Source organism: Capricornis sumatraensis, chromosome 21 (genome assembly GCF_032405125.1).
Source record: "Capricornis sumatraensis isolate serow.1 chromosome 21, serow.2, whole genome shotgun sequence".
Classification (NCBI taxonomy): domain Eukaryota; kingdom Metazoa; phylum Chordata; class Mammalia; order Artiodactyla; family Bovidae; genus Capricornis; species Capricornis sumatraensis.
The window spans coordinates 7,747,744-7,773,041 of NC_091089.1; the positions used below are offsets into that span (position 1 = coordinate 7,747,744).

Consider the following 25,298-nt stretch of genomic DNA (forward strand, 5'->3'; position numbering starts at 1 on the left):
CGCAGTATCAACATATGCACTGTAGCCATACTTAAGACATTTCGCACTACTAAACTGGGGCATGATGAATTCCGTTTGTCTTTGGGTTAGATCTTAGGAAGCAGCAGTTTCCGATGATGTTTGAGTTTAAATCTTAAAAACTGTCATAAAAATATTTGGTAGGTTCTCTTTAGTAAGCTTCTCTTGCAGTCCCATTGATTTTAAATAGGTCCTTGACTGCAGAGTTCCAGGTAAACTAGACAAAGAGGAAGAATTGATTGGGAAGAGAGTAAACAGAAAAAGTTCCAGAAAATAGTTTAAATGGCACAATGGATGATACCCAGAGTTATGGGCAAAAGCACAGCAATTTTAGAAAATCATGTTCTTACACATAATGAGTCAGATGAATAGACATATATTTGGAATGTTCTTCAGAAACCCTGAGTAATTTATGCTTGATAAATTTATGCAAATGAAAAATAACCCAAGAAATTCAGCTTTAAGGAATCAGTACCTTGTCATTTGAAACTGTACGTTAAAAAAAGAAAAAGACAAAATGGTTTTGAAATGTCAAGGATTTCTCAAAGTTAGCTGCAGCAGCCACCATCTTTTTTTTTTTAATCCAAAAATGTTAAATGTCCTAGATGATTATTTTGCACCATGAATGAATGCTTTTGGCTTTAAATTGCTCTCTACTTACCCAGTTGGAGAATTCTATGGCACCAGAAGTAGGGAATGTCCCTCAATCTTTTGAATCTTGATACCATCACAGAGTATGTTAAGTCTCCCATCCTGGATTATTGCAGATTTAAGCAGCAAGTTGTTATCTTGGTCTTCCTTTCAGGAATTGATCAAAATGTTAGAGCTAGTGCATCTTTATTTCAGCAAGGTATCTGGAGGAAAAAACCTCGTCATTTTTTTACTTAGAATTTAAATCAGTTCAGGCTAGAAGATAGCACATGTGGTGTTTTCATCAATGAGTACTCTTCTAAATCTAATCAATTGTGCCTTTGGTGAGGGTCAGATTATACCTTATTCAATATTTTTATCAGCCTTGGATAATCATAGACTAAGAACTTCTTTCTAGTTTAACATAAATGGGAGGTCTAGTTAATGCATTAAGTAATAAAGTTACTAAAATATTACAAAATGTGCAATTTTTATCAAAACTGCACCATAATTCAGTAAGGATAAATTACAAAATGTCTTCTTACGTTTCATATGTCAAGCAAAGGAACCTAGACTCCAGGATTTCTTAAGATTTTATTTCATTTAAACTCAATAGAAGCCAATACTTTTAAGAAATAATTGACAGCAATATCGAATGCAGTCTTAGCTTGTGTTAACAAATGTGCAATAAGCAGCTCAGAGGAGATACTCTCACAGGAAGCTGCAGTGGTCAAAATGCAAATTGCACAGCCTGTTCTTTTCTGAGTGTTATTCATGAGAGCAGAGTAATTAGCTAGGAGTGGCTGATCCGGATGCAGAAGTATTTAGAGTCAGGGGAAAAGGCTAAAGTAGAAGGTATCCCTACCCTAGAGATTCTTTTGTCCAAAATGTGACAATTACCATAAACTTGGGGGAGCGGTGGTATGGATTAATGTCTGAGAAGTAAGATTAATGTTAAATTAATAATATGAAGCGATTTGACTGTGATTCAGGGAAAAGTGTCTAGCTCATAGAAAGTGTGATATTACAACATTGGATGAACTTCCACGGAGAATATATGAGAAATGGGTTCTCATCAAGTGTGAATGGTATAGGGCAAGTCTCTAGGCTGGACAGCGGGGAGGGAAGACGAAGCGCCTTTCAATTCAAAGGTGGAGATCCGTGAGTCTTTAAAGTTCTTCTTATTTAAAGAATGATGGGATTGTATCATACTGTGTATGTATCGTGCTTCCCAGATGGTACTAGAGGTAAACAATCCACCTGCCAATGCTGGAGATGTAAGAGACGTGGGTTCAATCCCTGGGTCAGGAAGATCCCCTGGAGAAGGAAATGGCAACCCACTCCAGTATTCTTGCCTGGAGAATCCTATGGACAGAGGAGCCTGGGGGGCTATAGTCCACAGGGCCGCAAAGAATAGGACACGAGTGAGCACAGCACACACATATGCAATAAAGATTAGAGATGTGAATCGGTGGCCAGCCCTTTCATGCTCTAATAGTGAGAAAGCACCTTGATATTTTTCTTAGTTCCCACATTTCTTAGATGGTATTCCCAGTTCAGTGTTGAGAGGTGCTTTAAGGCATATTCAATAATATTCTTATGTCTGTCAAAATATCTTCTATTAGGGCCATAAGATATTTTAGAGGTTAGATACGAGCTTAGAAGTCATGTATTTCAATCCCAAACACTTTATGAATTCAAACGGAAAAAGAAAAGACCCAGGGAAGGTTAACTGACTTCCCCTGAATACCCTCAACCCCATGCTCAATGATTTGTTAACAGTACTGAGGCAAGAATGTAAGACCTGAACCCTGATATTGGCAGGTCTCCATGGATACCTTTGTCATCTTTAAGGAATGAGCAGAGCTTCCACTTTCTAAAGATGATGATGATGTTAAAAGCAGATCACACTTATGCATCACTTGTGAAACATTTGTCAGCATAGTTTTACATGCTTTACAAACTGAATTTTCATTCTTCTGTCTTACCTAATGCATCTTACATTTATGTTTCATGGTTACATTCTGTAATCATACATTGTATAGCATCGTACATTACCATAAACATCAGACTAATGTAGAATCATGACAAGGGGCTTCTGTTCTCAAAATATGAACCCAGGAATTAATGGATGCCAGTGGGAATATATTTTCAAATCATTTTTATTTTTGCATTTGAATCTGTTGTTGTTTGTTGTTTTTGTTCAGTTGCTAAATTGTGTCCAACTCTTTGCAACCCCATGGACTGCAGCACACTGGGCTTCCCTGTCCTTCACTATCTCTCAGGGTGTACTCAAACTCATGTCCATTGTGTGCGAATAAATCACAGAAAAGACAAAGGATGAGTGTGTAAGAGAGGTACAGAAATTCTTACTGTGGGTCATCAGACGTTGAGGTTTCCCATGCACATTAGAGGCATTTTAAAAGTCTGGGTTAAATGCCAGCATTTGTAGCAACAACAAATACCGTTTAGTATAATGGGGGGACTATAAGATCACTGATTGGAGAAGTATTTACCTTCAACTGTGTCATGAGGAATAATGTGATGTCTTCACTGGATCGCTCCCATAAATAGCATACTCCTGCCCGCACTGTCTTGCTGACTGTTCAACTCAGCCTTTTCTCAGCTCTACCTGAGACGGCTGCCTTGATTAATAGTATCACACTGCTGCTGGCTGCTGCTCAAAGACATTGGCTTCAGAGGAATAGTATCCAGACTGTACCCCACAGAGCAACTTTGAAACCTAGCAACTAGAGAAAAAAAAAAAAAAAAAAAAACAGTGTTATCACCAAAGAGGCACTGTCTTACTTGATTATAGTCTTTTTAATACTGGCATTTTGTACTCAGATTACTCACAATCTCAGTCCACTCAAACAGTCCATCTAATGGAGATGAAAACACATATAGGTACCCAAAAAAGATCTCAAATTTTAATATATTATTAATAACCTTGGATAGTGTTCTCTAAGAAAGATGACTTATTTAAACTTTAAATGTATTCTGAAATGAAGAAGAAAATATATTAACCATTGTGACTAATTTGCTTTCTTGGGTCAAAAATCAACAAATAGGAGGAAAAAATCAGAGTAGAAACACAAGTGAGGATAAAGAAGAACGAATCCAACTTGACATAAACGTAGAACACTTTGAATAATTCTTACAGTGATATTGAAAGTGTGTTATATTTTATTTTGGTAGCTCAATTTCAGATTGCCTGTAAGAATAGAGTTTTACACATTTGCGTCACTTTATATAAAGACATTGTCTTGCTCTGAATAATCATTCAGATTTTTAAAAAACTGATTAGAATTGGTGTAATTTCAACTTTGAACATACTTCTATATGAAAATATGTGATCAATTACGATAGAACTCTGTGGTTAAGTATTTGATATGCATAATGGAGACATTGGTGAAGTGTACCTCTTCACAGTGAGTCACAAGTCAGACTTTCTGAGCGGGTCTTTTTCTGTGTTCCAAGAATTTGCAGCAACTGGAATGAAAGAATACCCTGAGTACTATCTCATGGTGACTTCTAAGCTCCACCTTCAATTGCTCTTCTACTCTTATTTAGGCCACAATAAAATCTCAATCACTTAATGCTTGATTAATGTGCAGCATATTTCTGATAAAAGCAGACATGCAACAAAAAAAGATGAAAAGAAAATTGTTCACTTTAAGGATATGGGAATAATGGTTACAATACTTTGCTAAAATGAGATTATATATTTAGTTTCATATCATTTTATGGCAAAAGACGATAGAATCTAAACTACAGGTTTATTTACAGCAAAGAGTTGACTCATTGGAAAAGACTGATGCTGGGAGGGATTGGGGGCAGGAGGAGAAGGGGATGACAGAGGATGAGATGGCTGGATGGCATCACTGACTCGATGGACGTGAGTCTGAATGAACTCCGGGAGATGGTGATGGACAGGGAGGCCTGGCGTGTTGCGATTCATGGGGTTGCAAAGAGTCAGACACGACTGAGCGACTGAACTGAACTGACTAATATATATATATAATATATATATAGTAATATATATATATATATATATAGTAACTTTTAATTTCAACGAGGCATTGAGTTGAAAGGTTCTGTGGAAGGCAGAATTCTGAGATGATCCAAAAGATTTCCACCTCTCAGTATTTGTTGTTGGAAGGAAATGGCAACCCATTCCATTGTTCTTGTCTGGAGAATCCCAGGGACGGGGGAGCCTGGTGGGCTGCCGTCTATGGGGTCACACAGAGTCAAACACGACTGAAGTGACTTAGCAGCAGCAGCAGTCACTAAGTTGTGTCTGACTCTTTGCGACCTCATGGACTGCAGCACACCAGACTTCCCTGTCCTTAGCCATTTCATGGAGTTTGCTCAAATTCATGTCCATTGAGTCAGTGATGCCATCCAACTGTCTCATCTTCTGTCATCCTCTTCTCCTCCTGCCTTCAGCCTTTCCCAGCATCAGGGTCTTTTCCAATGAGTTGACTCTTTGCATCAGGTAGCCAAAGTATTGGAGTCTTACAACCTTTCTCCTCTTGAGATAGGCAGAACCTGAGTAGCTTGAGATACGATTTTCTAATACATTATATGGTAGAAGTTATTTTGGAGACATAAATAAGATCCTTAGTCAGTTGATTTTGATCATCAAAAGGGAGACGTCTTCACCAATGTGTTAAGTACATGTCTTTTATCTCCTTGGTTAAATTCATTCCTAGGTTATCTTCTTCATTTTGATGTAGTTGTAGATAAGATTGTTTTCTTAATGTCCCTTTTAGATAGTTTGTTATTGATATATAGAAGTGCACTGGATATCCTGGTTGGTCTAAGTATACACCACAAATATCGATAATAATCTTTACTCCCTTTTGAAAGAAGTTTGAAAGTTCTAGTCCTTGACAAGGGTCCGGTTTTCTACTTCTTTGTGATCCTCCATTCATTCTGTTGTTCCTTCAGTAAACACAGAAGCACCAGGCACTGGTGGCACAAAGATGAATAAGAGGGTTGCTTCTCTCAAGGTGCAGCCTCACTCATTCAAATTGAATTCAAATGTGTGACTCATTTCAGCAAGCATTCCCTTGTATCTGGAACTCTGTTCCTCCCACCACACACTTCCTCATATACTTCAGTATATCATCCACTTAAACCCTGCATTCTAAGAAACCAAATTCTCTTCTTGTATAGTTTTTTTTTTTTTTTTCCCCTTCAGCTTTTGTTTATACTAGTAGGATCCATACTCTTCTGTCACGGTAATTGGTGATTATTTCACTGTTCAGTTTTATTACCCTATCCTGTCTTGTCCGGAACATGGTTTGGCCTGCCAGCTGCTTCTTGTACCCAGTCTGCATTCTGTCCTAGGTAGTACAAATTCTCCATTTTATAATGCACAAGTAAATTACCATATCACCTCAATAAGCTAAATTTAATGGATCCTAAAATTAAAAAAAAAGTGTGTAGATTGTAATTTGAATATTACTATAAAAGTGCACAGAGCTCAGTAACACTCTGGAAAAATACACCAAAAAATTTTGATAGCAATCAAATCAAAACTGTAATATTTAATTTTCCCTCTAGGAAAGTCTAGGCCAAACACATTTACAAGTTTGGGTCATGTGCTGAGATCAAAAATCATTATCAGTTCAGTTCCGTACAGTCATTCAGTCATGTCTGACTCTTTGCGACCCCATGGACTACATACAGCACACCAGGCTTCCCTGTCCATCACCAAATCCCAGGGCTTGTTCAAACTCATGTTCATAGAGTCAGTGATGCCATGCAACCATCTCATCCTCTGTTGTCCCCTTCTCTTGCTGCCTTCAATCTTTCCCAGCATCAGGATCTTTTCCAATGAGTCAGTTCTTCGTATCAGATGGTCAAAGTATTGGAGTTTCAGCTTAAGCATCAGTCCTTCCAATGAATATTCAGGACTGGTTTCCTTTAGGATGGACTGGTTTGAGGGGGACTCTCAATAGTCTTCTCCAACAGCACAATTCAAAAACATCATTTCTTTGGCACTCAGCTTTCTTTATGGTTCAACTCTCACATCCATACATGACTACTGGAAAAACCATAGCTTTGACTAGACAGACCTTTGTCGGCATTATAGTCTATATGTATTTCATCAAGGAAAGAAAATTATAAGTGCTAGAGGGAGCAAATGACCAATTAGAAGGTAGGCTAAAGTGTAAATTGACGTTGTCCTGATACAGATCTTCATTCATCACTTTGGTGAGTTTGTGTATTTTTAAAAGATTAAGACACGTAACCCAGTAATTCGTTGGTCTTTGAATTAACAGAATTGCAAGCCTGAGGCTATGGTCTCCATTGATGCTTGGCTTTAATTCTTATTTACTCCAAGTTCTGGCCTTCCCTAGATGCTCAGTGGTAAAAACCTGCTTGCCAGTGTAGGAGACACAGGAGACTTGGGTTCTATCCCTGAGTCAGGAAGATCTCCTGGAGAAGGAAATGGCAACCTTCTCCAATTCTTGCCTGGGAAATCCCATGGACAGGGGAGCCTGGCAGGCTACCGTCCAAAGATTGGCAAAGAGTTGGTTGTGACTGAGTGACTAAACAACAATACTGAAAGTCCTCCTTTGGGGAGTTGGTATGTTCAATAATGAAAACAAATATGCATTAATGTCTTTTGTTGTAGACATGTGTTCATCACCTATGAAAACAAGCCCTGGTCCCTACGCCCAAGTCCTAATAATAATCCGAGTGCAGACCCCAGAGAAATATAATATCCTAGTTATTGTAACTAGAGTGATATCTAATTGCACACAATGCATAAATCATCAGGTACTTGACCCAATACAGACATAATCGCAGTATAAAACTATGTAATGATTTCTTGGCATCAAATGGAATGGATAAATCATGAAGTGGTCAGTGCCCTCTGTGAGGAAGGAAGTGGTCTCTATCCATGCATTATAATATTCTCATGAAGATGCTTCTCTTTTTGTAATAGCATATGCAATTTTAGAGGAAACATTTGGGGATCTAATAAATGTGAGTGGTATTAGATTGTGGATAGAACTTCTTGTATTAGAAAAGAAAAGATTAAGCTATAGCTTAATAAAAATACTGGATATCTTGACTGATAACTAAGTCACATTGGAACATAGAGTTTTGGAAGCAGATATTGATTTTTCAAAAAAAATATGAAGATGATAAAAGAGATGGAGAGAAGATGCACAAATCTATTTCTGGCCTCAAATCTAGTCTGTATTTTTCAAGTAAAATGGCATTTCCTCTAATGGCATAGCCCAAGATACATTTCATGTTTAAAGTATGGTGGCAGGGAAATTATTCCATTCATTTTGGGCAAAACAAAATGTTTGTTTTAGGGGGCAATTCTAATGGCTATATATATATATATATGTATATGTATATATGCTTGCATTCCTGTTCTTTTTCTATAATTCTGATCTCACCATTAAAAATCATACTTAGCAGCAAGTTACACATTTTTTAGTATAGTTTTTGAGTCCTGAATGCTGACTCAGATGCTTACTCATAATTGGGATCTCTGATGTTTTAGACATTTTCTTCCATCAAATGCATAAGAAAAATTTAGCTATTCCTTAGAAATTAAAAGCATTGGTAGAATTTAATGAGAAGACGGAACTTCATATCCATTTTACTACTTAAAGGAGTTTTGCTCTGATATCTAGTTAGCAAGTATTTAAGGACCTACAATATAGAACCTGTTGTTCTGAGCCCCAGTGATAAGGCAGTGAGGAGAACAAGTCCCTTGCTTCTCATTCTTATAAAAGGAAGCTAATGATGTGGAGTGAGTTAATTTTAAAAGATAAACCCTGTTAAGAATTGTGGAAAAACACAATATGAGGTAACGTGCTGGTGAATGATGTGGACATGAGTGCCCTGGGTGGTTCGGGCAACCCTGGAGCTTAGGAAGAAGCTGGGTAAGACCTGGGGTAAGGAAAAGGAGTTTCCCAGGTGGCTCAGTAGGAAAGAATCTGCCGGCAATGCAGGAGACACAAGTTCAGTCCATCAGTTGGGAAGATCCCCTAGAGGAGCAAGTGTCAACCCACTCCAGTATTCTTGCCTAGAAATCCTATGGACAGAGGAGCCTGGCGGGCTACCATCCATGGGGTACCAAAGAGTCAGAGACAGTTTAGAGACTAAGCACACATCCGTGTGCTGGAAGAAACCCCAAAACACACAGTCGGTGCTAAGGAGTTTGGGATTTTATCTCACTTTACTGGGAAGGTTTTGGAGTGTTTTAAAAGGGAGTGATGCTTCCTAAGGCCCACTTGACTTCACATTCCAGAATGTCTGGCTCTAGGTGAGTGATCACACCGTCGTGATTATCTGGGTCATGAAGATCATTTTTGTATAGTTCTGTATATTCTTGCCCCCTCTTCTTAATATCTTCTGCTTCTGTTAGGTCCAAAACATTTCTGTCCTTTATTGTGCCCATCTTTGCAAGAAATGTTCCCTTGGTATCTCTAATTTTCTTGAAGAGATCTCTAGTCTTTTGCATTCTATTGTTTTCCTCCATTTCTTTGCATTGAACCCTGAGGAAGGCTTTCTTATCCTCCTTGCTAGTCTTTGAAACTCTGCATTCAAAGGGGTATATCTTTCCTTTTCTCCTTTGCCTTTAGCTTCTCTTCTTTACTCAGCTGTTTGTAAGGTCTTGTCAGACAACACTTTGCCTTTTTGCATTTCTTTTCTTGGGAATGGTCTTGATCACTGCCTTCTGTACAGTGTCATGAACCTCTGTCCATAGTTCTTCAGGCACTCTGTCAGATCTAGGCCCTTAAATCTATTTCTCACTTCCACTGTATCATCATAAGGGATTTGATTTACATCATACCTGAATGGTCTAGTGGTTTTCCTTACTTTCTTCAATTTAAGTCTGAATTTGGAAATCAGGAGTTCATGATCTGAGCCACAGTCAGCTCTGGTCTTGTTTTTGTTGACTGTATAGAGGTTCTCCATCTTTGGCTGCAAAGAATATAATCAGTCTGATTTCGGTATTGACCATCTGGTGATGTCCATGTGTAGAGTCTTCTCTTGTGTTGTTGGAAGAGGGTGTTTGCTCTGACCAGTGTGTTCTCTTGGCAATACTCTGTTAGCCTTTGCCCTGCTTCATTCTGTATTCCAAGGCCAAATTTGCCTGTTACTCCAGGGAGCTCTTGACTTCCTACTTTTGCATTCCAGTCCCCTATGATGAGAAGGTAATCTTTTGAGGTGTTAGTTCTAGAAGGTCTTGTAGGTTTTCATAAAACCATTCAACTTCAGCTTCTTCAGCATTACTGGTCGGGGCATAGACTTAGATTACTGTGATATCAAATGGTTAGCTTTGGAAACGAACAGAGATCATACTGTCATTTTTGAGATTGCATCCAAGTACTACATTTTGGACTTTTGTTTACTATGATGGCTACACCATTTCTTCTAAGGGATTCTTGCCCACAGTAGTAGATATAATGGTCATCTGAGTTAAATGCACCCATTCCAGTCCGTTTTAGTTCACTGATTTCTGAAATGTCATTGTCCATTCTTGCCATCTCCTGTTTGACCACCTCCAATTTGCCCTGATTCATGGACATAACATTCTAGGTTCCTATGCAATATTGCTCTTTATAGCATCAGACTTTACTTCTATCACACATCACATCCATAACTGGGTGTTGTTTTGCTTTGGCTCCATCTCTTCATTCTTTCTGGAGTTATTTCTCCACTGATCTCCAGTATCATATTGGGCATCTACTGAACTGGGGAGTTCATCTTTCAGTGTCAACCTTTGTGCTTTTTCATGCTGTGGCTAGTGGAGGTGATAGAATTCGAGTTGAGATATTTCAAATCCTAAAAAATGATGCTGTGAACATGCTGCACTCAATATGCCAGCAAATCTGGAAAACTCAGCAGTGGCCACAGGACTGGAGAAGGTCAGTTTTCATTCCAATCCCAAAGAAAGGTATTGCCAAAGAATGCCCAAACTACCACACAATTGCACTCATCTCACATGCTAGCCAAGTAATGCTGAAAATTCTCCAAGCCAGGCTTCAACAGTATGTGAACCATGAACTTCCAGATGTTCAAGCTGGATTTAGAAAAGGAAGAGGAACCAGAAATCAAATTCCCAATATCCGCTGGATCATCAGAAAAGCAAGAGAGTTCCAGAAAAACATCTACATCTGCTTTATTGATTATGCCAAATCCTTTGACTGTGTGGATCACAATGAACTGTGGAAAATTCTGAAAGAGATGGGAATACCAGGCCACCTGACCTGCCTCCTGAGAAATTTGTTTGCCGGTCAGGAAGCAACAGTTAGAACTGGACATGGAACAACAGACTGGTTCCAAATTGGGAAAGGAGTACATCAAGGCTGTATATTTTCACCCTGCTTATTTAACTTATATGCAGAGTACATCATGAGAAATGCCAGGCTGGATGAAGCACAAACTGGAATCAAGATTGCCAGGAGAAATATCAATAACCTCAGATATGCAGATGACTCCACCCTTATGGCAGAAAGTGAAGAACTAAAGAGCCTCTTGATGAACATGAAAGAGGAGAGTGAACAAGTTGGCTTAAAACTCAACATTCACAAAACAAAGATCATGGCATCTGGTCCCATCACTTCATGGCAAATAGATGGGAAAACAATGGAAACAGACTTCATTGTTTTGGGTTCCAAAATCACTGGAGATGGTGACTGCAGCCATGAAATTAAAAGACACTTGCTCCTTGGAAGAAAAACTATAACCTACCTAGACAGCATATTCAAAACCAGAGACATTACTTTGCCAACAAAGGTCTGTCTAGTCAAAGCTATGGTTTTTCCAGTAGTCATGTATGGATGTGAGAGTTGGACTGTGAAGAAGGCTGAGCACCGAAGAATTGATGCTTTTGAACTGTGGTGTTGGAGAAGACTCTTGAGAGTTCCTTGGACTGCAAAGAGATTAATCCAGTTCATCCGAGGAGCCTGGTGGGCTATAGTTCATGGGATCGCAAAGAGTCAGACACGACTGAGTGACTAACACACGCCCAAACCCAGATACTCATTTAAGTCTTGGAGACAGAGAGCTTTGGGTGAAGTAGGTGAGCAGTTTTACTGCTTTGCCAGGCAAGGGGGCCGCAGCAGGCTAATGCCTTCCAAATGTGTCCTGACCTGGAGGGGGAAATGAGTTTGATTCAAAAAGGGTGTGATCAGCTCATGAACATTGTTCTAATGGGCCGGTGAGGAGTTAAGTGAATATCAGCATCATCCACCTTCAGTTCCAATCAGTCTGGAGTAGACATGCTGGTAGGCATCGGGGCATCCTGCTGTTAACTTCTCCCACCTGGTGGGGGTTTTAGTATCTGGGAAACAGCTCAGAGATACTGTTAAGTATATCCCCGGAGGGGGAACCTGGGCTCTGCCCCTAGGTTGCCCCATTGTTTCTTCTGACTGTTCCTCTCTTCCCTAATTAGCATCTGTTTAAACCTGCTCCTGGGAACTCAGGGAAGGTCCTGGAGGTTGAATAGAGCCTGTTTCCTATAATCCAAAAATGGGGGACTGTAAACCCCAATCAGTTTTTAGATGATAAAATGATTTTTTTGAGATAGTTTTTTTTTTTTTAAGTTATTTATTTATTTTTGGCTATGGCGGGATCTTTGTTACCTCTGTGGCTTTTCTCTAGTTGTGGCTGGTTGTTCAGTCGCAAGTCGTGTCCAACTCTTTGTGACCCAAAAGACCCTCTAGGATCCTCTGTCCATGAGGTTCTCCTGGCAAGAATACTGGAGTGGGTTCTCTGCATCCTCTAAGGACACAATTTGCATTCTCATAGTTATTTACATTACCAGCGGCATTTCATGACTTAGCTCAGAGACACTGAAATGAAACGTGGAGGTTGTAGCAAAGGGCACACTGAATAGGAAATTTTTTTTGGTGGGGGGAGGCGACTTCAGTTTTTCCCACCAGGAAAAAGGGGAAGAGGTATTCCCACTAGAGGAAATCCACCCCACCAAAAAAAAAAACCCATTGGTCTGCACGCTTCTCATTGCGGTGACTTCTCTTTCTGCAAGCTCAGGCCTAACAGCACAGGCTCGATAATTGTGGCGTGTGGGTTTAATTGCTCCTTGCATGTGGGATCTTCCTGGATCAGGGACTGAACCCATGCCTCCTGCACTGGCAGGTGGATTCTTTACCACTGAGCCACCGGGGAAGCCCCAGATGATAAAAATAATTTTTAAAGAAAAATAGGATCAAGCATCACTTATATTTCCAAATTTTCTTGATGAAATACAATGTAATTTTGATTTTGAACTGATCTACCAAATGATAGTTTTATTAACCAGAAAGCACAGGTATTTGAAATATCAATGTTTCAGAGAGATATCTGACAGTTTTTATTTCCATTTTGTTTTAATATTTTCTGAGTCATATTTAGTGGATTTCTGAGCTTGAAAAGAAATGTAGTGGGTGAAGAAAGAAATAACCTGAATAGATTGAACTTTAGTGTTGGTGCATTAACCAGCAGTTATGAATTAAATATCTTCAGGTTGTGCTAGTGGTAAAAAATCTGCCTGCCAATGCAGGGGGCATAAAAGATGTGGGCTCAGTCCCTGCATCTGGGAAGATGCCCTGGAGAAGCAAATGGCAACCCACTCCAGTGTTCTTGCCTGGAGAATCTCATGGACAGAGGAGTCTGGTGGGCTACAGTCCATGGGGTCTCAAAGAATTGGAAACAACTGAAGCGACTTAGCATGCACCTAAGTACAGAATTGGAACAGTACTCAAAGCATGTGACATGATACTGAAAAATGATGATAGATCTATGATTAACACTATAAAATATATGTTTTGTGATTATCATATTTTTAAATAAGTTTAATTTGGGGTGTTTGACTACCCTTCTTCCTCTTGTCCTCTTTTACCTAATTCAAATATGCCAAAAAATTCATTTTGTTGTCTCCTGATCAAGTTTTTATTCCTTAACAATCAGCCATGTATATAGATGTAAAGGTTATTTGTCTCAGATGCATTCATAATATAAGCATCTGGAAGGATTGAATCACTATTTCACCCAAAAATGGTGAATGCTTGCCACCTAATGGTAAGAATGGGAACATGAGAGGATTTTAAAATATCAAAAAATAATTTCCAAAAGAAAGAAATGAATTCAGTGAAATATGTAGTTCATTATCTTTGAATATAATAAAATATTAATGATATTTGAAAGCTACTCTTTTACTTCTTAAAATTTGAAAGATAAAATAGACTTGTTTGGATTAACATTTGACTTTTTTTCATGAAAAATCATCAGATTTTCCCAATCATAAAAGTAATTATTTGTGTGTATATGTATATATGAAAAAGTTTCCCAGCAAAATCCAAATATAATTTATAAATATCCTAGAGGTAGTCATTGCTAGCATTTTAGCTTAATATTTCCAGTAAAGGTTTTCATATATATATATTTGCATGTGAGACTATAATTTAAAACAGTTTGTATCCTTATTTTCCACCCAACTTTATACCTCAGTAGTTTCCCTGCTACTCCATAACACCTTAAGAATTAATAATCCTACCACTATAATGATTTTTGAACATTGGAGCAACACTTGCCAAACTTTTGTTTTTGAGTTTGTGTGTGTGTGTGTGTGTGTTGTCTCTTAAGAGGTATACAAATAAAATTGGAGATAGTTGGTTGGATTAAACACGGTTAAACATAAACTTTTTCAGCAGGGTAACGCTAGGAGGTCATCTTGGCATATGGGGCTGTGGTGGATCCTAAAACCAGCCAAACCAGGGTCTCACATGCAGCCACCACCAGCAGCTAGCAGCAGCTAGCATGCAGCTGGCCGTAAGTCAGTCACATAGCTTCATTTGCCTTGAACGTCAAGACGGAGCATGTTGTCTGCAGGTAACAGAATATATGGGGCTTCCTTGGTGGCTCAGTGGTAGAAAATCCTCCTGCCAATGCAGGAGACTGCTGTTTGACCCCTGGATCAAGAAGATCCCCTGGAGAAGGAAATGGCACCCCACTCCAGTATTCTTGCCTGGGAAATCTCATGGACAGAGGAGCCTGGCAGGCTACAGTCCATGAGATCGCAAAAGAGTCAGACAGAATTTAGCGACTAAACAACAACAACCTGCCTCCCTGTTCTGTAGATGTGGTAACTGAGTGAGTATTGTTGAAAAAAGTGATCTCTCCTTAGGGATTATCACTCCTTAAGTCTGAGTTGCTGCCCTACCCTCTGTAGTGTTTGCTGCTGCTGCTAAGTCGCTTCAGTCGTGTCCGACTCTGTGCGACCCCATAGACGGCAGCCCACCAGGCTGCCCCGTCCCTGGGATTCTCTAGGCAAGAACACCGGAGTGGGTTGCCATTTCCTTCTCCAATGCATGAAAGGGAAAAGGGAAAGTGAAGTTGCTCAGTCGTGTCCAACTCGTGGTGACCCCATGGACTGCAGCCTACCAGGCTCCTCCATCCATGGGATTTTCCAGGCAAGAGTACTGGAGTGGGGTGCCATTGCCTTCTCCTCTGTAGTGTTTAGTACTCTACAATCCCAGGACCAAGTGCCCGAAGAAGCACTCTCTAAGCTTCAAGTTCATGGACAATTAACCTGGTCCGCAAAGGGTGCTTTACACAAACGTCTTTATCTGTCCATGCAGGAGAGAAGAGAAAACAGTTTGGAAAGACTCAGGGTTAAAATATCCACTTTCTATATCTAGAAATATTATTCTATCAATGATTAAATCCAGAGCACTGCTGTGCTTACACATAAGGCATCTTTTGGCTCATGGAATATTTCAGTATATTCAGTTTCTGGTTTTTCTCAAAAGAAATACTTAGGGTTAGATTGGATGATAAAATGGTGATGTTGATAAACCCTTCTGATGAAGCACAATCACTACACTCATTATGTCTAAATATGCTTTTAAATAATTCAGACACCAAATGCAATGCAAATTCTTTCTTCTATGTACTTGGGTTTTAACACCAATATGAGGCTATGTTTGCTATTCTGAAAGCAACAGAAGACCTAGTCCCAGAAATAAGTATATTTCTGATCATAGGAACTGCCTTTGTGAAATACTTTGAATTTTGAGGGTTACTTTATTAGCTGCATTATTATGTGTCGAGGGAGTGCGTGATCTCCTCGATTCTGTCTCGCTGCAGCAAAAATTTGAAGCAACAGGTGAATTGGTGTTACAGCTCAGTTTTATTTAGAAAGCAAAGGAAAATACATCCTCGGGCCATGAGGGCAGGCCGACCCAAAAGATGCGAAGAAAAGCCCCTGCTCAATTTTGGCTCCTCTTTTTCTCCTCCCTCTGAGCCTGACCTGTATAAACTGGGCTAGCCAAGAGGGCTGTTTGTTCTACCTGAGGTCCTCACTCTGGACCTCAGGCCTTCCTTTGTTCTATTTTTGCGGGCTTTTCCCTAATTTGTGTTCCATTTTGTACTCCTTTTTCCTATTCTAACTACTTAACATTCCCCCCTCAAGAGATAGGAGGCCCAATTCTTTGGGAATAGGTGCATCAAGGACTCTCTGGCTACTTCCTGCTGAACTGGATGGCAAACATCATTGGACCTCTCCCTCTTGCTAGTCTCAATCCTCAGAGTCCTTATAGTGGTGTCCATCTAAGGGTGAGTGAGATTTTCTGTGGTCAGCTGTAGTTTTATATGTCCTTGTTAAACTGGTGCTGCGCGTTGTAGCCTTTTGGCCTGGACAGAGACAAACTGGGTTAGCCGATTGATAAATATGGAGCGATCATAAGCAGCATCAATATGGTGACAACGAGGATTAGTAGGGGCATTAACCCACTCCAAATTCCCTCCACGCCAGGAGAAGGATCCCAAAAAAAGAGACTGTGGCCACCCCCAAGAACTCTCCAGCTTGTTCTCTGAGGTCCTGTAGGATCTAGAATGTTTTTCTTGAGGACTGTGAGACTTTCTTTAACTTAGCTGGAGGTATTTACCCAGAAACAACACATCTCATTCAAGATGGCTCAAGTCCCTCCTTCTTCAGGGATCAGGAGATCTGTCTCCTGTCTATTATGGAGTACAACCCCTGCCAAGCTGTGTTGGCTCTTTAGAGCTGTCCTGAGAAATCTTACCCCCAGAAGCTTAATTTTGGGGGTGTTCATTAGAATGGCACTCACTTGTTCTGAATAGGTATCTGAGATCTCCCAGTGGCTCACAGGTAAACTGAGAGCTCTCTTCCGTTTTTCTCCATGGCTTGACTCATGAGTAGTGAATCCAGGAGTTGTGTCCTGGAACCTTGACTGCTGTGAGGGTAGAAAGTATTATAGGGTAGGGGCCCTTCCATGTGGGCTGGAGTGGAGCCTTTGGGGACCCATCTTTCCAGATTTTAATTAGGACTTGAGTCCCTGGAGCATATAATGGTGGCTCTTTAGAATCTTTAGGGTGCTGGTTGACACCCCACAAGAATATAAATTGTTGGAATTGTCCAACAGCCATGGTATAAGACCAGAGGATCTGAGCCTCTGGTTCTAAGAAGAAGTCATTGGCATAAAAAAAGGTCTCCCATGTAGCATCTCATAAGGACTAAGATCAACCTGTTCCTTAGGGGCAGTCCAGGTGTGGAGGAAAGCTATCAGTAAAGCCTCCTTCCATCCCAGGGAGGTCTCCCCAGTTATCTTTTTTATCCCTTATTTTAAGAACTGGTTGGCTCTTTCTACTTTTCCTGAATACTGAGGCTTCCAGGCAAAAGGGAAATAATAAGTAATGCCCAATGCTTTAGAGTGGAGAAAGCAATGGCACCCCACTCCAGTACTCTTGCCTGGAAAATCCTATGGACGGAGGAGCCTGGAAGGCTGCAGTCCATGGGGTCGCTGAGGGTCGGACACGACTGAGCAACTTCACTTTCACTTTTCACTTTCATGCATTGGAGAAGGAAATGGCAACCCATTCCAGTGCTCTTGCCTGGAGAACCCTAGGGACGAGGGAGCCTGGTGGGCTGCTGTCTATGGGGTCGCACAGAGTTGGACACGACTGAAGCGACTTAGCAGCAGTAGCAGTACCAATGCTTTACAGACCCCTTGGGTGATCTTAGAACTAAATGATGTCCCATTGTCACTTTGTAATGACCCAGGCAGACCAAATCTTGTAATGATTTCATGGAGCATTTTTTTTCTTTTTACCACCTCCTCAGGCTTCTCAGTCCAGGTGGGAAAGCCTTCAATCCATCCTGTGAATGTATCTATCATGACTAATAGGTATTTATACCCTTAAGAAACTGGCATCTGGGTGAAGTCCATCAGCCAGTCCTCTCCTAGGTAGGCCTCACATCATTGGATGGGCTGGGCTAGCTGGGGTTTTTGAGCTCCTCAGGGGTTGTTTAATTGGCAAGTGGGACAAGAAGAAACCACTTGCCTTATAGTTGTTTGGAGGCCTGTTCCTCTGAAGGACCTTTGTGGTAATCTTTGGAGTGCCTTCTCCCCTAAATGAGTGGTGGCATGTAAGGAGTTAGCCAACTTCTATTGGAGGTTCCCAGGCAGAAAAAGGAGTCCCTCCTTTTGGAACCACCCCACATGATCCTCTTGAAGGCCCTCACTCTTAGCTTTAAGAGTCTCACCTTCAGTACATGATGGAGTTTCTGGTAAATTTGTTCTGTAATACTGCTCTCCTAGCTGCCTGATCAGCTGCTTGGTTCCCTCGTGCCACTTCCATGCTCCCTTTTTGGTGTCCTTTACAGTGGGAGACTGAAACCTCAGTGGGCCGATGGACTGCCTCTAAGAGCCTGAGGATTTGATCACCATATTTGATTAGGGACAATTGGGTGGTCAAGTGGCCTCTTTCTTTCCAAATAGCTTCATGTGCATGTAGCACCAGAAAGGCATACGTGGAGTCAGTATAAACGGCTACTCTTTCTCCTTTTCCCAGCTCTAAAGCTCAAGTCAGGGCCATGAGCTCAGCTAATTGGGCTGAAGTACCTGGTGCAAAGGTTTAGCCTCTGTGGTCTCAAAATTAGAGACTACTGCATACCCGGCTCTTCTTTTTCCATCTAAGACAAAGCTGCTTCCATCAGTGTACCAGATTTCCTCATGATTGGTCAGAGGATCTTCGGACATTCCCTCATACAGTGACCCAAGGTTTCTAGGCAACAGTGAAAGGGGAGAGAGCCCTCAGGGGTAGGCAGGATGGTGGCTGGGTAAAAAACCTCACAAGTAGATATAGTGAGACCTGGATTTTCCATCAGCTGTACTTGATATCTGAGGCTCCTTTGATCAGACATCCATAAATGGCCTCTGCCATTCAGGAGTTGTTTCACTTGGTGGCTGGTAAAAATAGTTAGTTTGCCCCCAGAAGAGAATTTTACAGTATCTTCTATCAGGACTGCAATCGCTGCAAGATTTCAAAGGCAAGGAAATATCTTTTCCCAATAAGGGAGTAAGACACTCAGGGACCAAGAAACTGATGGGAAAATAGTTGTCCATCCCAGCAACAAAGAAGTGCTCAGGTAAATCTTTTTTGTAATTGTTTTTTTCCTGTAGCACTCAAAATGGTACAGGTTTGCACTGAGAAGGCTGTGAAGATGGAGGTCAGGACAGAGTAGGTAGCCCCTGTGTCAACCAAGAAATTCTTGGATCTACCTGCCACATCCAGTTGCACTTTTGGTTCCAGCCCTGTTGCTGATTATCTGTGACAGGCGGGCTGGCTGGAACGGGCTGCTTCAGTCCTCTTGAACCATCATGAGGGAAGGTTTGGCATTTGACCTTGAGAGTCTTAAGTCCTGAGGCCAGAGTGCTACCCAGTGTCCCAATTAATGGCATTTGTAGCAAGCCGTTTTATGAGACTTGTCATGGTTTTGACACTCTTTGGCCCAATGTCTCACCTGTCTACAGATTAGGCGTTTGCCCTGTGCCTTGTCCTTCAAGGACTCGGGGTTTGCCATAGGGCTTCCCTGGAGGGTGGCCAGCATCTAGGCATGCCTTGTCTCTTTCCTTCTCTCTCTCTTCTGGGGCTTGGCCTCTCTCTCCTGTTCTCTGTTATAAAAAGTATTGGTGGCTATCTGGACCATCTCATCTGAAGAGGCAGCAGGGTCCTGCTACTGGAGCTGGGACAGGAATGTGTCCTTTAAAATCACCTGTCCCTTGTAAGGGTCTAAGTCCAGATGGATAAACTTTTGGAGGGCCTCTTTTAGACTTTCCAGAAAAGCAATGGGGTTCTCTTTGGACTCCTCAGTTATTGCTGATACCAGGCACAGTCCCAACTAATAGGCCTTCTTCTATTTCTGTAGGTGGACTTCCTTAGCGGTGAGTCTTTCTGAAGCTTATCTGCCAGGGTCCAGCCCCGGTGGATCCAGGGTAATTTGAAGGGTGAACAGCGTAGGCAAGGAAAAACTTATTTATATATTTAATTAGAAATATAAGATTAGATTAGGAAGAAATAATGTAGTAGGAAAATTAAGTGGAGAAAAGAGGCTGAATAACTTGGTTTACGTGGAAAGCCAATAAAACTTCGAGACAAGAAGTTTGCACCATCTACGTTAGGCCACCAGCGTCCGTTTGAATATCGGAGTGTGCCCCGCCTTGGGCTCCTTCTCTTACGGATCTTAGAAGCCAGGGCAAGTAAGTAGACATGGTGAGCCTCCACGCCCCAGATGGGAACTCAGCCAGAAATTAGAGTAAAGAGAATACACGGGGGAAACCAGTCCAGCGACTGGCACGGCCTCTGTTGTCTTTTAGGCCTTTTATACCTTTTTGATTGTACATAGAGATCAATGGGTAATACAAAATTATGCAGCATCAGCAGCCCTGACTCTTATCAAAACCAGGCTTTCTTTCTGTATACCTAGTTGTATACACAAGTCTTAGGTGATTTACATCATCTTCTGGCCAGAGGGCCAACTAACATTTTACGGCCCTTTTCTGATAAGGAATTGTCAACCAGAAGAATTTCTTATGTTTTTCTTCCCAAAGTCTGGTGCCACTCTCAGAAAGCACTAAATAAAGTTACATTCTTACATAGCAAGGACACAAGAGGAGTGCAGTGATATATAACAAAGAAAAGTAATTAACTCAAAAGTCTAGTGTTGCTAATATCAAAACTATTATATTCCTATTTCTATACCCCAATTACATTGATTAATATCTTTCAGGTGCCTAAAAGATAAAGAATATGGAGGCCTGGCAGCAGTCATTGAGTCAACAGTGAAAACCTGTCACCAATATGATTTTTAGCTCTTTAGAAAAGGCTCTGTATCTTTAAGATGCTTTAAGCTTTGTGCCTCTCGCGGTTGGGGGGCTGTATGCAATTCACAAATTGTAAAAAGTCCGGGGAAACCTGTTAGGCAAGTTAGAGAGCCATCAAGGGGTTTGAGCTGATGCAGGAGACTGAAGCCCTGAATTAACTTTTTGCCAGAGACTAGTGGTGGTGTGCAGGCAGACTCTGGTTTTTTGGGGGTAGATGTTCAGGAAAACTCAGGGGAACCCCTGAAGCTAGATTACACCTTTGCATTTTGTCTGGCTTCCTTCCTCATGACCATTGCCACGGGCGGGATTCCTCACGCTGGCTCCCGGCACTTATCCTACCCAGTATTGCTGCAGCCTGAGAGCCGGGCATCCTGAGTCAAGGTGCAGATCCCCAAGCAGGTTGAGCCATGTCAGCCTCCAGAGAATTGATTCCCTGGGCAGGTTGAGGCATGTTGATCTTCTGGGGCCCCAGGCTGGTGCATCCCCAAGCAGGCTGAGGCATGTCAACCTCCCAGGGGTCAGATCCCTAGGCAGGTCGAGGCAGGTTGACCTCCTGGGATCCCCAGGCTAGAGTTGGGCATCTCGAAGGTTTCTAGTATGACCAGTGCTGGGAAGGATTAAGGGGTTGTAATCTTAACTCTATGCTGGTTTGTCCACTGTGGATGGGAATAGATACCATGATGTAAAGCAATCCAAGCCTGTGCCGAGACTGGGAACCTGGTAAAACAGCCATAATAAGCCTTATCCTCTTATTGCTCTGAGGAAATGTAAGTCACTGATTTCTTCCCCTAGTCCTCCATAAGAGCAGTTTAGGGTGTTTCCAATGGTAAACATTTTATTGCCATAGATCCACTTTAGGTACTAACAGAAATAATGACAAAGGAGTGGGTTATCTGGTCCTGTTAGGGGCCTTAAGAGTATTTTAATAATAGGCTGAATGGAGCAGTGTTGCCTACAAGGGGGCAGAGTCCTGGTTGTAGGAGTTAGGAAGTGGCTTAAGAACAAACTGATAAGAGGCAACAAACTAGATGTTCCATAAAAGTAGAGTGGAGATTTGATCCAGGGGTGTGTCTCCTATGTAACTTTAGGAGAATTGTGGTAAGGAATTGGGTCCAAACAACCTGCAGGGCTAACTCCCCAAATGGCAAACGTTATCCCTATAAGCCCAGTTGCCCTTGAAGAGATACCACCAATAGATGGACTTTTAGCAGGCATTGTGTGCCTGTCATCCGCCCTAGTGGGTTCACTGAGAAATGCTGTTGATGCACATGTTGTAAGAAGCATGGAAGACGAAGGTCTGAATATCTAGAAAGATGGGATATTATATGGTATTTCTCTCCCAAGGGCCAGCTATTTTCTGGTTGTCCCTGCAGAAAGGGACAGGAAAGGCAACATTGTGAGCCCAGAAGGGGCTCAGGTAAAGAGCATGACACAGGAGGGAAGGGGGCAGGGCCCAACTTTTGAAAAAATGACAAAGCCCAAGGGCATAACATAAACTGATTAAAATCAGGGTCCAAGATGACTAGTCAAATTCAACTAAACCTAGATCCTCAATCTGCAAGCTAAATGACACGCCCAGAGGCGCCAGCACAGTTACAAGGCACTGTCAAAAGACTGAGGAGTGGGTGGTTCCCCAATTGTTGGAATGATCCTCCCACTCATTAGCATATGAAATCACCCCGCCCACAAAAACTAACCACATCACATTCCACAGCCGCTCCCCTCTGTGATGGCCCACACTCTGAATGTGCTTCTCTCTGAATCCAAACAAATCCACATCTTACCTATCACTGTGTCTCTCACTGAGTTTTTTTCAATAAGCCATCAAGGGCCTGAGCTTCATTAGGTCCTGAAGCCAGGCACCATGGATTTTTGGCCAGTCTGAAGTCCCAGTCAGACATGACTAAGTGACTAAGCATAGCACAGAGTCCCTGCCACGAGGGTTTGAGTCCCAATCTTAGCTAAATGATTTCAGGCACAACTTTCAGAAATGGAAAGATGATGACCTGCCCAATACTTTGTAAGCAGTGGCATAGGTGGAGAGAGGAGCTGAAGGAGGAGAAAGTAGTGGGGAAAAACGTGCCAAGGAATCCTCTTCATAACCTGACAGAAAATCTGCTAAATACCTGACCTGTGCTCACAGTTTTCATTGGCTTGATCCTTGGAATTAAGTAAATTTCTGACCGTAGACACTACCTGTGTGAAATACTTTGAATTTTGAGGGTTATTTTATTAGCTGCCACTTTCTTATGTGTCGGGGGAGTGTGTAATTTCCTTGGTTCTGTTTCGCTGCAGCAAAAATTTGAAGCAATGGATGGATCAGTGTTACAGCTCAGTTTTATTTAGAAAGCAACGGAAAATACATCCTCAGGCCTTGAGGGTGGGCCGACCCAAAAGATACGAGGAGAAGCCCCTGGCTCAATTTTGGCTCCTCTTTTTTAATATTTTTTCTCCTCCCCCTGAGCCTGCTGTGTGTAAACTGGGCTAGCCAGGAGGGCTGTTTGTTTCACTCGAGGTCCTCACTCGGGTCCATGGCCCTTCCTTCGTTCTATTGTCGCGGGCTTTTCCCTCCTTTGTATTTTAGCCACCACCATTTTGGACCCCCTTTTCCTATTCTAACTGCCTAACATAAGTAAACCTTGATTTCTTCAAGATAATTTTAGGAAATAAGGGGGTTGGTTTTTTAAGAGACAATCGCTTTTGACAATGTGTATTGAATTTCCAAGTAGAATAAGTCTTCTAAAAATTGATAGAATATGTGCTTTTTCAGCAGTAGTCAGAGAACCAAATGAATGAATGAGATTTAGTTGCTAAGAATATCACAATTTCTATTGCATTTGAAGAGTTGACCTGGAGGGTTAATTCTCCACCAATAAACACACTTGCAAGAATCATCTCTCTCTGGGATATTCAGAGCAAAATTGGCCAGCTAAACTTTCAAAAGTTTAGCTGATATTAAATTAATTAAAATATCTGTTGACTCTTTACTACAACCCTAGAAATATTAACCCACTAAGAAATTAAAAATACTTTTTTTTGTTAAAAAAAAAAAAAGCATGTTCATAGCCTTAAAGAACTCATGGGGAAAGATGAAAAACTTATACTAAGTGTTAAACTCTTTTAAAAATTAAAAGTAGAATAGGATTTAAGGCAAAGATAACTTCCTGATAGATTGGAATGATATTTCAAGACTCTATAGATAATTTCATTCTGATAGGATTTGGATAGCAGAGTAGAGATGGAGTTTTTCTAGGACATAGAGAAAGGGAGGGAACAGTGTGGCCAATGAACCAAAGGTCTCAGGAGCGTGTGGGGAGCAATGGGAAGCGCTTATGGGCCGAATGTGTGTATGTCCTCAGACATCCTTGAAGGAACAGTGAGAACATACCTTGATTTGGGAGGCAGGAAGCTGCCATTTAGTTTTTTTTAGCAGAAGGTAAAAATTAGAATCTTTAATGAACTCCTGTGGATTCACATTTTAGATGAGAGAAATGTTCAGATGTACAATATAAAGACAGTTCAGAATCCGATCCTATTTTGTTTTTGGTGTCTATGAGACAAACTTTAGTTTTGTTCAAGGAGTAGAAGCTATGATAATTTGTTTCTTAGCCACTGCACAGTGTGCTTATTTGTTTGTGTTTGTTGTTTGCCTGGCAGTTCTATAAATGTTAGCGAAGGTGAGGAAGGAAAAATGAAACAGGAGTGGAATAGTAATCTTTTTGCAAGTGAGGATGGTTTCAATTAACTGGCATATTTGCATAATTACTTCATGTAATGTGTCAGGAATATGATTTATTGACAGTCCTGGATGCCCTGTTCCGTTCCCAGTCAAACCACCAATATTTAATGATAACTCACTGACACATTGGTGTTTTGTAAGACATTTTTGAGACTTATTAAGTAGCAGAAACAGAAACAAAATCACTTTTGGAGAATTTGGAATCCAAATCTTTGGTGCCTTTACTAAGCTACTGTTCTACCTCACTGGTACAGAATGTGATGCCATTTTACCTATAGATTTAAAGTTTTAAAAGCAAACCCATCCTATTTAATAGTAATTCTAATAATTTTTCCTCCTCTTTCAAAGCATATTTATGATCTTTTAAAGGTATTCTTTACTTGATGGATTAGTTGTACTTTCAAAACCACTGCAGTTTATCAGGTAGTAAGTGTTTTTTCCATTTTGCAGCTGTTCTAATCTATTTGCAGAAAACTCCTTTTTTGTTCTGTGTACACATTTTGACAACATTCATTATCTGCTAAACAGACCATATTGGTTCTGCAAAATGGTTGACTACAGAAATTCAAAGTTAGTTCCATACTGAAAAGCAGACTTTTGCAGTAATAGATTACATCATTACATTTTGCATTATAAAAGCTTTACACCATGTTGAAAGCAGAAGTCAAATAAAATGTTAAGCCTGATACTTTTCAAAATGACTACTGCATCTGTGTCTTTTCTACTCTTTAATACCA

At 40.9% G+C, this 25,298-nt stretch overlaps 1 protein-coding gene across 1 annotated transcript in view; it reads left to right on the top strand.

The window, feature by feature from the left end:
• Positions 1-25,298, top strand: part of NETO1 (neuropilin and tolloid like 1) — a 101,563-nt gene that overhangs the window by 70,168 nt on the left and 6,097 nt on the right. The gene's annotated exons all lie outside the window — the stretch shown is intronic.